Genomic DNA, 16,146 nt, shown 5'->3' with positions numbered 1-16,146 from the left:
TGGATGAGACGCTTCTTAGGGAAAAAGAACTCCCTCTGTTTCCCCAGTGGTCTCCACAGAAAGGACTGCGTTCCTTAGCCATAGGAGTTCGACTGCTGTTGTAGGCAATATGACCTTGGTTTCATCCTAGTGTCAGGCACCGGCCCCCTCCTTCCTGTTGCTCTTTCATTGTTGGGCATCTTCCTTGTCTAGCTCGAGATGGTTTACCATCAAGTCCAACTGCAGCTGAGGGAAGAGGCACACAAGGAGAGGCAGACATAGCAGGGACCTTTTGTGACCTGGAATTGGCACAGTACTTCAATCCACAGCCCTGGCACTTATTTACCGAGCACCTGAGCCCCAAGGATCATTAATAGGAGGTAGAAGATCTCGGTCTCCAAGACCAGACAGAATTGCCCATGATCTATGATCTCATTTCTTGCCCATAAATATTTTTCCCATTTTGAGGAAAACACGTCCATGGTTTTGCATGTTTATGGTTATGTGCGAAGCACAGTGCTGAGCACGGAGGGGGCCGATAAGCAGATGATAAGCAGGTAACAGATAAGCAGGCAGCTGCTCCCCTCAGGGAACTTACAGTGTGGCAAAATGGCAAGGAGCAAGTGAACGAGCAAACTTAAAGAGGGATGGCAAATGGCGACAAGCGTTTTAAAAGAAAAAACATCTAAAAGCTTGCATGGGAAACAACCAGAAAGCACATCCTCTGGATGATGACTAAGGTCCTTCGATTTCTGATCGCTGTGAAGGAACGGGCAGGTGAAACTTGAGGGTGAGGACTGTAGACACCAGCGAAACACGAAAGAACTGCAGCTAAATACAATAACACGGACGAAATCTCACACAATGCAACTGAGTGAAAAGGCATAAATCACCTGCCGTACCAGTTTCACAAAACCACGCATACGTGCAAAAGTAAGTTACATATCATTTAGAGATATGTACACAGGGGATAAAACTAAATACGAAAAGGTCAGAAAAATGGTAAACACAAAATGCAGAGTAACATAGTACTTAAGGGGAAAAGAGAAGGAAAAAATAGCGTGAGTACAGTTAAGGTAAAGTTTTAGCTTTAAAGTTAGATGGTAGATCCGTGGCTGCTACCTTTATTTTCATGTTTCCTAACTTAGGCTGTGTTGAATGTATTTGTAAATATATGACATTGTCTAATAGGACACACTTTAGCAGCATAGATGGGGAACTTTCATTGTGGAGCAGGTAAAATCCAGGCAGGCCTGGTAAACAGGAAGTACGCTAGGTGGTCGCTGGTAAACCACACTGCTTCCGTCCCGCCTACAGTGGGCGCCAGTCTGGTCCCCGCTCCTGGGTCATTAGTTAAGAGTGCTGGGGCTCAGAAACTCTGATTCCTCAGTGACCCCACTAAAAGACAAAGATGAATGAAGTCACACGCTGGGCCCTTCCTTGTGAATTAGGCAAGGTGTGTGTCGGTGGCTGGGTATGCTGAGGGGTGTAACCAACACGAATTTACAAGACATGCCCTTTCACTAGCGCTGGGATTTGTGGCCACAATTTTGGTTTTTATTAAAGCGTAATGCTCACAAGCGGAAGAGGAGATTTGTTATTCTAAAGACAGTTGCACACCAAAGCGTGCTATTGTATAATCTGGCATTTTCCCCACGAGGGAGCTATGGTGCATTACTCACAAGTGACAGACCCAACGAGCTCCATCTCCCAAGAGGCTGCGCATCTGTTTAAAGGAAGCAGGGCTATGCGGATCGCCCCACCCGTGACGCGAGGCTCAGGGCAGGCTGAAGGGGAGCGGCTTTCAGGTCACAGCGAGGAGGAGTCAGGCCGTGATTTTATCCCCCGCCCATTCCCAGCCCCATTCTGGCAGCAGAACCACAAGACAGAAGGCAGGCACCTGAATGTTATGCAAGGCTCCAATGCAGTAAATGCCACTAGGGAAGTCTTTTTCCGGGGGTTAGGAACGTCTCTTCTCCTTTCTCAGAAGACCTGGGCATCCTGGACTAAGTTTGGGCTTAGGTATGCAGGCCTGGGGCTTCCAGTGTGCCTCTTTGGTCTTGATTTCTCTCCGGTCCTCGGATTTTTCATCTAAACAGTGCAGACAGTAATATTTGTCTTCCTGGATCACTGTCAAAGTAAGAGAGGTGAGACAAAGCTGTAGGCATGTGCCAGGCGTGTAGCAAGGGTCAATAACTGTTTGCTGCCAATGCATTCTGCTGGGGTCCAAAGATCAAAGGAAAGTGACCTGGCTTCCCTTCTTAGCTCACAAAACAGTTGTGAATTGAAAAGAGAAGGTGGATAAGAAACACCTGGGAAGTGTTGAAACGCTCTATTAATACGATACAATGAAATCAATGTCAACATCAGTGCGGACAGGCATAGTGTTTATTGTGCTGTTCCTGAGACTTTGGAAGAATCAGTACACATTGTACCCATAACAGCTCAGAAGTAAAAGCAAATGAGACTCCTTTTAGCTCAAACTCCATTTTCCAAAGAAGGGGGAAACTAATCTTAGTGGCAAAATTCCACACCCCATCTCAGCACTCCTTGTACAGTACTCACCAGCAGGTTAACTTGCTGGAGTTCGGCACCCCAGTTGGAGATGGCCTCTTCAGAGGGAAAATTTCTGACCTACAGTCCTCAGCCTCAGTTTGTCTCTAAAGTGGGCACAACAGCAACACCAAACACCAGGGCTAGTGATGAAGAATGAAACTGGGTAGGTGAGGGGGCTGGGGATTTAGCTCAGCGGCACAGTGCCTGCCTGGCAAGCACAAGGTCATGAGTTTGATTCCCGGTACTGGAAAAAAACCAAAAAAAAACCAAAAAAAAAAAAAAAAAAAAAAAAAAAAAAAAAAGAAACTGGGTAGGTGAAATGTTTAGCAGGCATGCTTAGCAGGAGAGAAGCCCCCTAGAGACAGTAATGGACCTTGTCAATGTTAATCACTGAGATGCTGTGTGTGATAAATGTTCCTCTTAGAATCTGACATACATGGTGGGTTTATATAGTTCACATACATGCTGCTAATAACACTACCTTGGTGTCTTGAGAATCATTGGTAGGGACACTCGTTCCCCCAAAGAGTTGGTCATGTTTTGAGAAGGTCTTGGACAGGCTAGAGACATCCCCCTTCTGAAACAAAGAAGACTACCCAGTGATCTGGAATTAGGGAAGGGGAGAAATTTTACAAGCCACGGACCCTGAGCTTACTTTTTAGTGAGTAGTTGTCATGGGCAGTGGAACTCAGCCCACCTACTCTGATGATCCTAGCTCAGTGCTTAACGAACCTCGGCCTGTATCAAAATCAGCAGGAGGGCTTTCAAAATCACCTATCCTTGGCACTGGGGATTTAGCTCAGCAGCAAAGCGCCTGTCTGGCAAGGGCAAGGTAGTGAGTTCAATTCCTGGTACTGGAAGAAGAGACAAAAAAAAAAATCACCTATCCTTGGCCCCGCCCCTCAATGGGTGAGTGTGTGTGCGCCGTGGAACCCTGCATTTTGCATATCTAAGAACCACTGTCTTTTTGGCCTTCAGAGCTATTGACACTTGGGGCTGGATGATTCTCAGCTATGGAGGGTAGTAGTGTATGTTTAGCAGCCTTTCTGGCCACTGGTTATTAAATGCCAGTAGCAACTGTAATTACCAAAAACACATTACAATTTTTAATAAGCAGACATGCTTTCTGAAAAATGAAGTCATTCCTTGTTAGAACCCCCTGTTCTGGAGTGAGATGGTCTAGAATCCAATCATAGCCACTCTTTTGTAATAGTGGTACAACCGCTGTCACATAAGAGTACAGTATCTCTCCACGCTTCTTTGTCCCTGTGCAGAATGCTGACTCAGAATGTCCAAGTAGGGACCAAGAGAGAGTAGGTATGGGCAGGGTATTTAGCACAGGATCTGGTATATATGGAACAGGAAGTTAGTACTTTCAGGTTCTTAGTTAAATGCTTGTTTCCATCACATTTCTCCGAGAAACCATCAACTTGCCTGCTGGTTGGAATGGTGAGTCTGAAAGATGCTCAGACAGGACCAAAGAACTTCCAAGAAACAGTCAAAAACTGTCCACTTGGGCAAAAGAACCCAAAGCCACAAAGTCCTCTTCAGTGTTCGGAGCCAAAGTCCAACTGTTATCAATGTGAGGAGCTCCCAGTCCTGAGCTTGGAAGTGACCAGTTATGAAAATATATTCTAGCTTTGTGGACCCACCTCCTACTTGAGAGCTAAGAATGGCACAAGAGGGATCTCTTTCCAATTTTTAAAGAATATTTAAAACAATGATCTCATCACTCCCAGTTTTTTTTTTCCAGCTTTACTCTAGAAGTGAACTTTGGAGTCTGGAGGAATGTGTACTGTGAGGTCCCCAACTGCTGCTCCAAAGAGTGATAGATACTGGCACACACAAGGGAACACAGATTTTTCTTTGGCTGTCAGCTCTTGAAATTACCCAGCAATCCCAAAATGAATTTCCACTAATCTGACAGTTTTGCCTCTCCTGACATGATGTACTGTATATTCAGTGGTCAGCAGGGACTATTTAATTGCAGTTAAGCCTGTGCTGTTCATTGTGGCATTTAAAACAGAGCTGTGTGCAATGTGGTTAAACTTTCTGACTTTGCTGGCCCAGATGGGTGGGTGGAACTTAATTTTCTTTCTTTCTTTTTTGCTTTTTTTTTTTTTTGGAAACTTTCTACCTGGGAGCTCTTATTAATTAACTTTTCCTGGCTGACAGCTTTAATTCATTCATTTTCAAGATTTATAAATATTAGAAACAAAATTCAAATCAAATCCCTCTGAAGGGGAGAAGGAACTAGACTATCAGAGGAAACGGATGGTGATTGTAAAAAATGGATCAAAAACTTAAGATACAGTGGTACAACACATAATGCTTTTTGAATACTTGCTTTATACTCCACAGTTTTCAGGGATCATCTCAATTTGTTGTGAAAGCATTCCAAAGTGGCAGGGGCAAATTTTACCCCCATTTTATGGGTGTGAAGACTGAGGTTGGCAATGTACAGCGAACTTCCCAAGACCTGTGGATATGAATGAGGGGCCAAGTTTTGAGCCCAGGCTTGTGGGCTAACAGTCTGTACTGCTAAGCACTACATGGAGCTTCTCCAAAGACTCATTGGGTTTAAACTGCTCTTATTTTACAGGTGAGCAAACTTGAGTTCCACATTCAAAGTGACTTTCTCGGGGCTGGGGATTTAGCTCAGCGGCAAAAGCGCCTGCCTGACAAGCGCAAGGTAGTGAGTTCGGTTCCCGGTACCGGAGAAAAACCAAAAAAAAAAAAAAAAAAATGACTTTCTCGGAATTAAGTCATCCCAGATTTAGAAAATTAGCTTATGGTTATGCATCAGTCTGATTATTAATAACAATGCAGTGTTTTATAGCTTATAAAGTGCTACTATCCATTATCTCATATTTAATTTTGGTTTTTAAACAATTCTGCTGTGTGAACTGGTTAGAAGAAAAGAATTCTGAGAAGTGCTTCTTTGTTCAGAATTGAATCCAAGGATATATATCTGCGGTGTAGCCACACCAGCATCCCTGCAAGGAGCTGTAACACACGAACAGTTACAACATAAATGGAGCCATTGGTTCAGCAGATACTATGAAGCTTCTCACATATGCCAGGAATTATTCCAGATACTAGAAATATACCAGCGAATGAATCAGGCAAAAGCGCCCTGCTCTAAAAGATCTCACATTTGAGCAGGCAAGAGCAAATGGCTGACCGGATGAATAAGCAAAATATATAGTATATTAGGTGCTAAGGGTGAACCAGTAAAATAAAGCTTGGAAGGGAATTAGGAGAGCTTGGGAAAGGGATTAAGCTTCTAAACAGAGAAGGTGACATTTGAAAAAAGACACAAAAGCTATGAAGAATGGGCTTTTTGAATATATAGAGAAGAACACTCCAGGCAGAGCAGACATCTAATGCTAAGTCCTTGGAGTAGCAAATACACACTGTGTCTTCTTTAACGAGTCTTAAGGAAGCCAAATGCAGAAATTTGACTCTTTGTGTGTTGTTGGTCTTACAGTAGCCATTTTTTAAAATGGCGGTATGGTTGCCATTCAGTTAATTGCACATGTTAAAGTACACAGTTTGATGTGTTGATACGTACACGCTCATGAAACCATCACCACAATCAGCATAATGAGCATGAACAGCACTTTCATAAATTTCTTTTGTAAATACTCCCTCCTGTCCTTCCCTATTCCCATTCCCATGAAACTGCCAAGCTACTTGTCAGTATAACTTAGTTTGCATTTCACAGAATTTTATGTGTATCTAGCAAGACTGATGGATTATCTATCCCTTTTTGTCTGGTTTCTTTCACTCAGGATGATAATATTGAGTTATCTGTGTTGTGTACATCAATAAAATTCCTTTCCACTGCCAAATATTCCTTGATTACATGGGTAGTCCACGAGTTATTTGCTATGCATGTGTTAATGGATCTTTGGGCCATTTCTGGTTTAAGGCTCTTACAAAAATGTTCCACAGTATTCTTGAACAAGCCATTTTACAAATGTCTCTTAGATATTTGGGATTTTCTTTGTAGCTGCATCTGAAAGAAGACATGTCTAGATTATATAAAATATATATTTTTATACATTTTAACATGTTAGAAGACTGAACAATTGTTTTTCAGAGTGCTTGTATCATTTTGCATTCTCATCAGCCATGTGTGAGAGTTCTAGTTGCTCTGTATCACCATTCTCCTCATCATCAACATCAAAGCTTGGCATGGGCAGCTTTATAACTTTAGATATTTAAAATATACACAGTCCCACTTCACGATAGTTTCAGTTTCCCTGATGACTAGCAGCAACATGGATGAGTTTACATGTGCTAATTTACACTCCACATGACCTCTTTGATGACATGTCTGTTCAAAACTTTTGCCCATTTTTTGGTATCAACCTGTTTATACTGATCTGTTTCTGTTCTTACTACTGAGCTTTGAGTATTTTTTATATAATCTAGACATGTCTTTTTTTCAGATACATGATTCTCAAATACCCATTTTTCTAATAATTCTTTGTTTTTCTAATGTTCTTTTTAAAATTTTGACCAAGTCTAACTTATTGTTTATAAACTGTGCTTCTTGGTGTTACATGTAAAAATCTTTTTCTTTGATTATTTTAAAAATTGATTTCAAGTGAAAGAAAATGGGTATTTAAATTTCTTTAAGCATATTCGCTTTATTTAAGTAAATAAGTTATTTGTCCAGAGTGGCAACTTTTATTGATTTGTTGATAAAGGAGTTAAAAACCATTGCTTCTCGTGGTCCTTCTTCCAAGACATCAACCCTGTCATTGTAAGTGCAGCTAAGGCTTCTGGTCAGCTGGGAGCACAGGCAGCAGTGCTTTGGGTAGGAATAGCTTTGCAGCTGAGCACACACTGTTTTTCACTGCTCTGCCACTGGTTAAAAGCTCCACTCTAGATTATTTGTTGTCCCCTCTTTAGTTTTAGGTTTCCAGATGCAAATGTAGGGAGTTTTACTGGGTCTTTCTGAATTTCTGTCTAGTCCTAGCACAATGTGAATGGAATGTTAGCAATAAATTCAGCATCTTCAACAGGAGGTGAAGGGTAGGTAAGAATGTGGCTGGGGCACCTTTGAGGAAACTCACATTCTGAGGGTTGTACACATTTTGATCTTGGTTTTGCATAATCCTGAAGCCTTTGCACCATGCTGACAGTGAGAGCCTCCTGCCTGACACACTGGCCTTGCCTTATCCTAGTCCTGGTCTCAGGGAGAGAAGAGGGAGGCCCTTGCGGCAAATGTGCTTTCAGCGCAAAGCTTCTCTCATTGCAGCGGACGTTCACATCACCTGGGACTTTTGCTCATGCTGATTCCAGAGGTCGGGCGTGGGGATGAGACTCTGCTCCCTGACAGGGCTGAGGTAATGTCAGACCTGCTGGCCCAGGGCCACACTTTGAATAGAACGAAGAGGAGCACAAGGGGTTTGCCCAAAGGTGTCACTCAGCGCCATCACCGCCAGGTGGGAATTCATCCCAGAGGGCCCGTAGGACCAGATTCGACACCGGGGACCCATGATGTAACACAAAGACTTCTGTTCTTAAATATTCTGTGATGTATTTTAGTTTCTATAAAACATTCTAAGGCCACACAAGGCCCCATCTAAGAATCAAATCTGTCCCATGTAAAACCAGTTTGCCACTGCTATAAGTTGAGTTTGGGGAGTTTTCCCAAAATTTTGCGCAGAAAAATGGGCACAGAAATGGCAAGCTCTCAGAATGAATTAACAACAAACTGGGCATTTCCACTCCTGCAATCAAAAATGTGAGCCTAAGGACACAGGAAGAGTTTTAGTTTGATTCAGCTTGTTTTCCCAGGCTGTCCTTGCTTGAGTTGACATATGGCCATGACACAGGGCTCCTTTCTGCTTTTCCAGCATGTGTGCCTCTGTGTCATTGTTTGTTTTGCAGTACTGGGTTTCGAACCCAGGGCCTCACACATATTAGGCAAGTATTCTACCACTAAGCTTTGTCCCCAGTTCCAATGTTACTTTTTTAAAGCATATCACCACCTTTCTCTCTGCTGCCTAAAGGTTGCTGAAATGGGTCAGTCTTTCACTCAGATCAGCATTTATTTTTTCCCCTTTTAGAATCAGCTCATTTTCCTACTGGGATTTATTCTTCCCCCACTTTCAGCTCATGGATTCAAAACAGACTGCCTTCGTAGTCCTGTACCTTGTGGACCCAGTAGGGACCATGTTCTGCCGCCCAGCTCCAGCAAATGGCTCAGGAAAGGCACATGGCCCAGGCAGGAGAAATGCCTTTCCTGCTGAGCTTGAGAGCTCAGGAAAGGGGAACCATTTCCGGTACAGTGGGAGTGGACAAGCTGGCAGTAATAATAGCTGGTGTTACTGGGCATCTGCTCTCTCCCGGGCCCTGCTTTGAGAGCATGACTTCACATGAGTGTCTCTTCTAATTTTCCCAAACATGAGACTCAGAGAGGTTAAAGGAATAACCAGATGTCATGCAACTTGTCAGCAGTAGGGCTAGGATTTTTTTTTTTTCCGGTACCAGGAATCGAACTTACTACGTCTCATTTGCCAGGCAGGCACTGTGCCGCTGAGCTAAATCCCCAAGGGCTGGTATTTGAACTTGTCAGTCTGATCTGAGAGCTGAGCTCTTAGAGGCTATTATACAGCTTCAGAGTGTGGAAAGCTGGAGCTGCTGGTGGTCACTTTTGTAAATTCACAGAGTGAGCCTCAGGGAGCGTGAGTCCGCCGAGATGTGTGAGACTCAGGGTCTCCACAGTAGGATCTATGGTCTCGGATCTCACCTTAGCCATTGCCCAGATTTATAAATTGGACATGCCAACGAAAGGACTCAAACATACCTTGAAGGTGGGAGAAGGGGGTGGGTGTGAAAATTTTGGTTAGGTTTTTTTTTTTTTTTTTTTTGGTATCGGAAAGATTTCTGGTTAATACATTGTGTGACCTTGGGAGAAACTTCCTTTTCTCTAGGACTCAATTTTTTCATCAAGAAAATAATAGGTTCATGAAACATTTTTCAGCTTTTATCAGTCTCATTGAAATATTCATTTCCCAAGGTCATAACCATTTAGGGAGAAGGGAAAATGGATGGATTCCTATTGTCCTGAGTGTGAAGCCTGACTCTGTTATTCTTCTCATACTAATTTCTGGCTCTTAGTACTAGAATGGAAACTCTTAAAGGACAGGGAATTCTGTCTGGCTTTCTCAACCCTGCCTCATGTGTAATTTGATCTGTGTCTAAGAGATCTCAGAGTGTGATCTCAAAATATGTATAAATGTACATACATGTTGAATGAACAAGTTAATCTGTAGGTAGCTTTGATGGGTAGGAAGCCGTTTGGACCACAATTTTCAGTTTTCAATCTTTTTTCGTTAGTTTGCAAGCAACGAGGGGTGGCATTTGTCTCCATCTGCTTTAGGCCTCTCTCCTCCATTTTGATGTCATGGATGGAAGCAATAGATGAAGACAACCAAATATTCTCTGAACAAAGCACCGGCTTTTAATGCTTCTTAAAGCCTGTAACATATTATCACTTCTAAACTCATGGTAAGTAGTTAGATTCCTATGATGGATGGATTTCCAGTTTCAAACGATCTAAGAGAGGGCTATGTCTTAGCTTCCTTCCTACTTTACTTATATTTCAATATCTTAGTAGAGCTATTACATGAAATTGATCCCTCAGCTTTAGGAAGCAGGATGTTTCTGACACTGTTATGTGCGATTATATAATGCACCATTATTTGTCATCTTTGTCATGACATCCAGCCCAAGCTCCTCTTCTGCTAATAAACCTCAATTTGGTTTTGGGTGGCAATGTGCACAGATGCAGGCGATAGTAATGACTGTAATAGCTATTACTTAAGTATTTTGTAGCATGCTTTAGGTGCTGTTCTAAGCCAGTCATATGACTTTTCTATTTAATATGTATAGGTGGTAGATTGAGATTAGAATTGGCAGATCACATCACCACATCCACAAATTCTGTACAATACAGAGTGACCATGATGTTCCTTCTGCCCAGCAAGAGGCAAGGCAGCCAGCAGACCAAATAAAAAGGTGGGGTCTGGTGCTAACTTTGTGACCTGGAAGAATTTAGTTTCTGTCTTGGTGGCTGAGGGATTTTACTCTCTAAATCTCTGATACAAGAATGACAATGTAATGTAATCTCACTATGACGCAATTAGGACAATGCCTTGACCAGGGCTTCTCAACTAAGGTAATGTCAGGGGACACTGGGCAATGTCTGGAGACATTCTTGGTGGTCACAGCTGGAATGAGGGCAGGGTGTGCACATCTGGAATGTAATGGGTAGAGACCAGCAATACTGCTCACCATTCCATGATATGACTCCCCACAACAAAGACGCATCTGGTCAAAAATGTCAATCACACAAAGTTGGGAAATCCCAGCCTAGACTTTCATGAACACTTAATGTGAACTGTTTAAAGCCATCTAGAACATGTAGACTTATCTGCTTATTTTCTTTTTCTTAAATCCTCTTTTTTAAATTGAACCCAGGGCCTTCACTCTGAGCTACAGTCTTTTTTTTAAATTTTGAGATGAGGTCTTGCTAAGTTATTCAGGCAGCACTCGGACTTACTTCCTCCTGCCTCAGCATCCCAAGTGCTGAGATTATAGGTGTGCACTACTACACCTGGCCTGTCTGCTTAGTTACTTATTTAATTCTTGAGCTTTGATATTTGGCACATGGTAGTTGCTCAATAAACATGTGCTAAATGGGCAAATGATAGAAAGAATGAGTCTGGGGAGGCTTTTGAATGCATAATTATCCATAACACTCAATACGCTGATGGCAGAGAGAAACTATAGAAGGAACATTTTAGTCTCTGGTAACCATCTTGGTCATGCACTGGCTTGGACTCCACAATACCAACACTTTTGCCTTATTAAAAGTGATTTCCCAATTGTAAATCACTAATAGACCAGTTAGTGTAACCTATAACTCCTAAACAGGAAAGACAGCTCTTCTCTTAGGTTGATGACACGATTTTAGTACCTCAAATCCATTGGAGAGAATGAATCCATTTGTTGATTCATTTCAAAGGGCTCTGCTTATCATCAAGCACTCTGAAATAATAAATTTACATTTGGCTTTAATATTTAAGGGTTGGTACTAAATGATGTAACTCAAGTGGAACTATTATACTGTTTGTTTGGGGGGGTTGCTTAGCAACTAACAAACATAGCCTGGCATGAACTTTAGGAAGTTACCCTAATAAAAATTACACATTCATTTAATTTGTGTTTTTTGAATGACTATATTATGCTCAAGATGAGGCTGGGACCCATGTATAACAGAGAAGAAAACAGAGCTGCCCCTAGCTGTATATCTTTGAGTGATTAATTGCTAAGACTTGATTATTTTACTTATTGAAAGGAGGCAAAATAATATTAGTTTTATAGGGAATTAAATGAGATAATATGTGGGAAACTATATTAAGCTTCAAATATTGTGAGCCTTCAGATTTTGTGTGTATTAAAAATTAACTAGGTGAAAGAGACAAAGGGGATCACATAGAAAATTAGGACTCGCAAAGCTGGTTCTTCATATATCTCTTACATGTTACATGACTAGAAAACAGGGCATGTAGGTGCTCTTTGTCAAAGTTCTTGAGCAAATCAAAGTATTTTCTGAACAAAATACAGGCCACCCTTCCTAGAATCTGTGACTCTTTTTCTTTTTTTTCTCTTTTGAAGGGAATAAAAAATAAAAAAGAACATTAAAAATAATACAGAATTTCAAATCAAGATGATAGGGATCAACAATGTCTGTCATATTGTGTATTGTTATCTTCAAAGTAGTTGTTCAGATTACCAGCTATAGGCCTGTAAAACTGATAAAAAAAAATAAGCATGAACTGTTCCTTTCAATAAACCATTAGAAATTAGTAGTATAATTATCTTAGCTATCGTGTGTGTGTGTGTGTGTGTGTGTGTGTATTTCCCCCCTCTTTCTTTCTTTTCTCCTTCCCCTCATCCCAGTTGTTCTTTCCTTTTGAGCAGTTTCTTTCCCTTTCAAAATTATAAACACTTATAAACAACCCTGTTTAGTCAGCTTCCTTTTACTATAATGAAATACCTGAGACAATGACTTATATAAAGAAAAGGATCCTTTGGCTTAGAGTTTTGGGGTTTCTTCCTACTCTGTGATTGATTGGCCCCCATTGCTCTGGGACTGCAAGGCAGCACATCATGATGGAAGCACATGGCAGAGCAAAACCACACACCTCATGGTCAGGAAGCAAGAAAGAAATAGACGGGGTGCCACAATCTCCTTTGAGGGTGCACCCTCACTGACCCAAGGATCCCCCCCATAGATCCCACCTTTTAAAAGTTTCACCACTATCCAGTAGCACTCCTGTGGGGATTGAGTATTTAACACATGCACCTTTAGTGGGTGCATAGCTACACCAGGGCACAACCCACATGTTTCTCAGATGGTTAATGGATGGATAAAATGTGGTATTTCCACACCTTGGGGTTCTGATATCCATAAAAAGGAAAGAAGCTCGGGGGTATGCTACCCTGTGGTTAAATCCCCAAAACATTGTATGAAGTAAAAGAAGTCACCCACAAAAACCACATGACATGGGATTCTATTTATGCAAAAGGCCCAAAAAGACACAACTACAAGGACAGGAAGTAGGTTAGTGGTCGCAGAAGTTTGAGGATGGGGACAGAAAAGATTCACTGTACACAGAGATAAGCGATCTTTTGGAGGGTGACGCAATGTTCTACAACTGGCTTATGGTGATGTTTGTTACACAACTTTGTACTAAAAATCATAGAAATGAATGAACGTTGTGTTACCTAAATTATGTCTCAGTAAAGTTATTAAAATGAAATGCTTTAGGTAAAATAAACCTTCACACTTTGAAGGTTTCACATGTAGCAAGCTCTCTCAGTTATCACCACCAAGGTGGTTCAAGTAGAAATTGGCGGTGCTGTACTTTGTCTTCTGTAGGCCATCTTTGAAGACATTGGCTGGGAGGATGCTTCAAGTTCCTAAAATAATGATTGATGTGAAAATTTGTTTGAGACCTTGAAAAAGTTTCACTTCTGGTATACTAGAAGCATATCCCTTGCTACATGTGAGACATACATACATTTTATCCCTTGCTACAATGTGAGACAAAGAGTGTGTTATATTTTCCTTTTTGTCTGGTTCAAGGATAGAAGTGAAATTCAGTGGTCAGTATAGCTGCAGTACCGATGCATGGTGGTATTTGTCTTACTGCTATTTTAACTGCCTTTCTCCCCTTGGTTCCATATATAATTGGCCCATTTATAACATGCTTAATTTAGTAAACTTCCTCACCTTTGAAGCTGGCAGTGGGTGAGTTACAAATAAAATGAATGAATGTGCAACTTTGTACATCCGCAATTATGCATTTGGGCTTTTGAAATTAACCCACACAAGCAAGGGCGCTGGTGTGCTGGTGGTGGTAGTTATCATAAATACTGCACACATTCTGGCATGTATGTGTTTGATGTATTAGATATGCAGATATAGGTGTAAACATGAATTCTCAGCTGAAAAATAGGAGCAGCTACTGAAAATTTGTGGCCAGGTTTAAATCTCTAGAAACTGGTCTTTAGAAAGGACGTATTAATGCAAGGTAAATTTTACTAGGAAAAACTAAGCAATAATTCTTCCATTGTAAACCATACAGCATTCTAGAGCAGTTAAGTTTAGATGACTTTAAAATACTTGTAGCTGAGCTTCTATGATTCAGACACAATTGTTTCTTTTAAAATTATTTCTCCTGACCTCGATATAACTTCAAGGACAGCTAATGCCTAAGGATTCAGATCAAAGATGCCACTTGAAATTTCAAAATGTGATTCTAAGATATTCTGCTGTAGCCTTCTGGCAGCAGATACTGTACACGATTTGTGTTTCTGTCTTTGAAAACTGGTCTTGCCATCTTATCAAGAACAGTGTGAAACTGAACTCGCAATTAAAAAATAAGATTTATTTTTCTTCCCCTCCCCACCCACCTCTTGACACAAACAAGTTGAGGGTCATGAGGAAACAGAAGGAAGAAAATGCTGCAAGATTTCAAAGATGCCTGGTAGGAATATTTCTTAATTGAGCCGTGCTTTCGAGCTGCGTGGAATTGTTCTTATTAAAAATTAAATAAGAACAGCAGAGAAGAACATGGGAGGTTCTTCGAGATTAGAGCTTTGTGAGATTCACTTAAAAGGCCTTCATTAGGCACTGGGGGTTCGGTAGTGTATTAAAACCTCACCTACACAAAATACATGGTGTTCTTGCTTTTAGTCCCTGTCCGGGAGATGTATGAAACATTGCTACTTAAACCAGGGATAGGGGAAGGAGACTTTCACAGTGCTCTTTGAAATAAAGCCTGTATTTCTACACTGCTAAGTAATCAGCCCTTTCATTCTTTTCTTCCCCCCTCCCTGCCTTCCTCCTTTCTTTCTTTCTTTCTTCAGCCCTTTCATTCTTTTCTTCCCCCCTCCCTGCCTTCCTCCTTTCTTTCTCCCCTGCCTTTGTCAGTGCAGGTTAGGGCAGGTTCTTGTTGTGGCTTGCTACCTCATTTTGTTGTTATTACTTTAAAAAAAAAATCAATGCTCTGTCTTGAATGAATGAAGGGAAGGATTTCAGCAAGGCCTCTTGAACTTTAATATTCACAAGCATCACCAGGGATGTTAAAATGTAGACTTTGATTCAGTGGGTCTGAGAGGGGGCCTGAGATTGTGCATTTCTAACAAGTTCTCCGTGCAGCAGGGCGGTACTGCTGCAGAACAGCAAAGGGTGCAGTGTTCCCTAACCTGAATTAGATCCCTCACGCACTCGCTTCAGCAGCGCACATTCTGGACCCATCAGAGTCACTAAAACTATATGGATTGGCGGTGGGGTGGGGTGAGGGGATTGGAGATAATGAGAAATAAAGATAAAAAAAGAAAAACCAAAAGAAAAACCTCACTCTACATACAAATATAAACAGCCTAATTATCCACACTGATTCATGGGATGATTTACCCTTCCTAAGAAAGTGAAGCCTTCCATACATTTTTGTCATATCTTTATAATGCAACTTTGTTTTGGGCAAGCTAATTGGAGTTTTCAAAAAAAGTGAGCACTTAAGGCACTGAATATGAAACACACACATGCACACACGAGTGCACAGAACTACTGCCAGTCATAGTAATCTTACATATATATGTGAGTCCACATAATTTCCTCCCAAGGATACAATAAACTTTGTCCTTAGATATAGCAGTTTTGCTATAGGCAGAGTAGGGGGTTGAGACTTGAAATGTAACCGAATTTCAATTTCTTTGAAGTTCAATATGTTTTCTGGCCACCTACCTCATTTTGGGACCTGGGTCGGGGAGGTTAGATAAAATCAAGTGACAAGATTCATTGGGACATATTGGAAATAGTTTGCAAACTACACAGTGTTGGGTAAATGCTACTTTCTATTGTTCTTTTTTCTATTTGGATTTTTATTTTCTAATACTTTATTTCATTCAGAGATACCTTTTGTGTTATCCCTGGTTAGTGTGAATCATGTAGGTTATATTGCCATTTTGCATTCTGCATCAAAATTAAAATTCAAAGCAAGCACTTCCTCCACC

Source organism: Chinchilla lanigera, unplaced genomic scaffold (assembly GCF_000276665.1).
Source record: "Chinchilla lanigera isolate Chin_1 unplaced genomic scaffold, ChiLan1.0 scaffold00044, whole genome shotgun sequence".
Classification (NCBI taxonomy): Eukaryota; Metazoa; Chordata; class Mammalia; order Rodentia; family Chinchillidae; genus Chinchilla; species Chinchilla lanigera.
The sequence above is the reverse complement of the archived record's forward strand: the minus strand, read 5'-3'. Positions refer to the sequence as shown.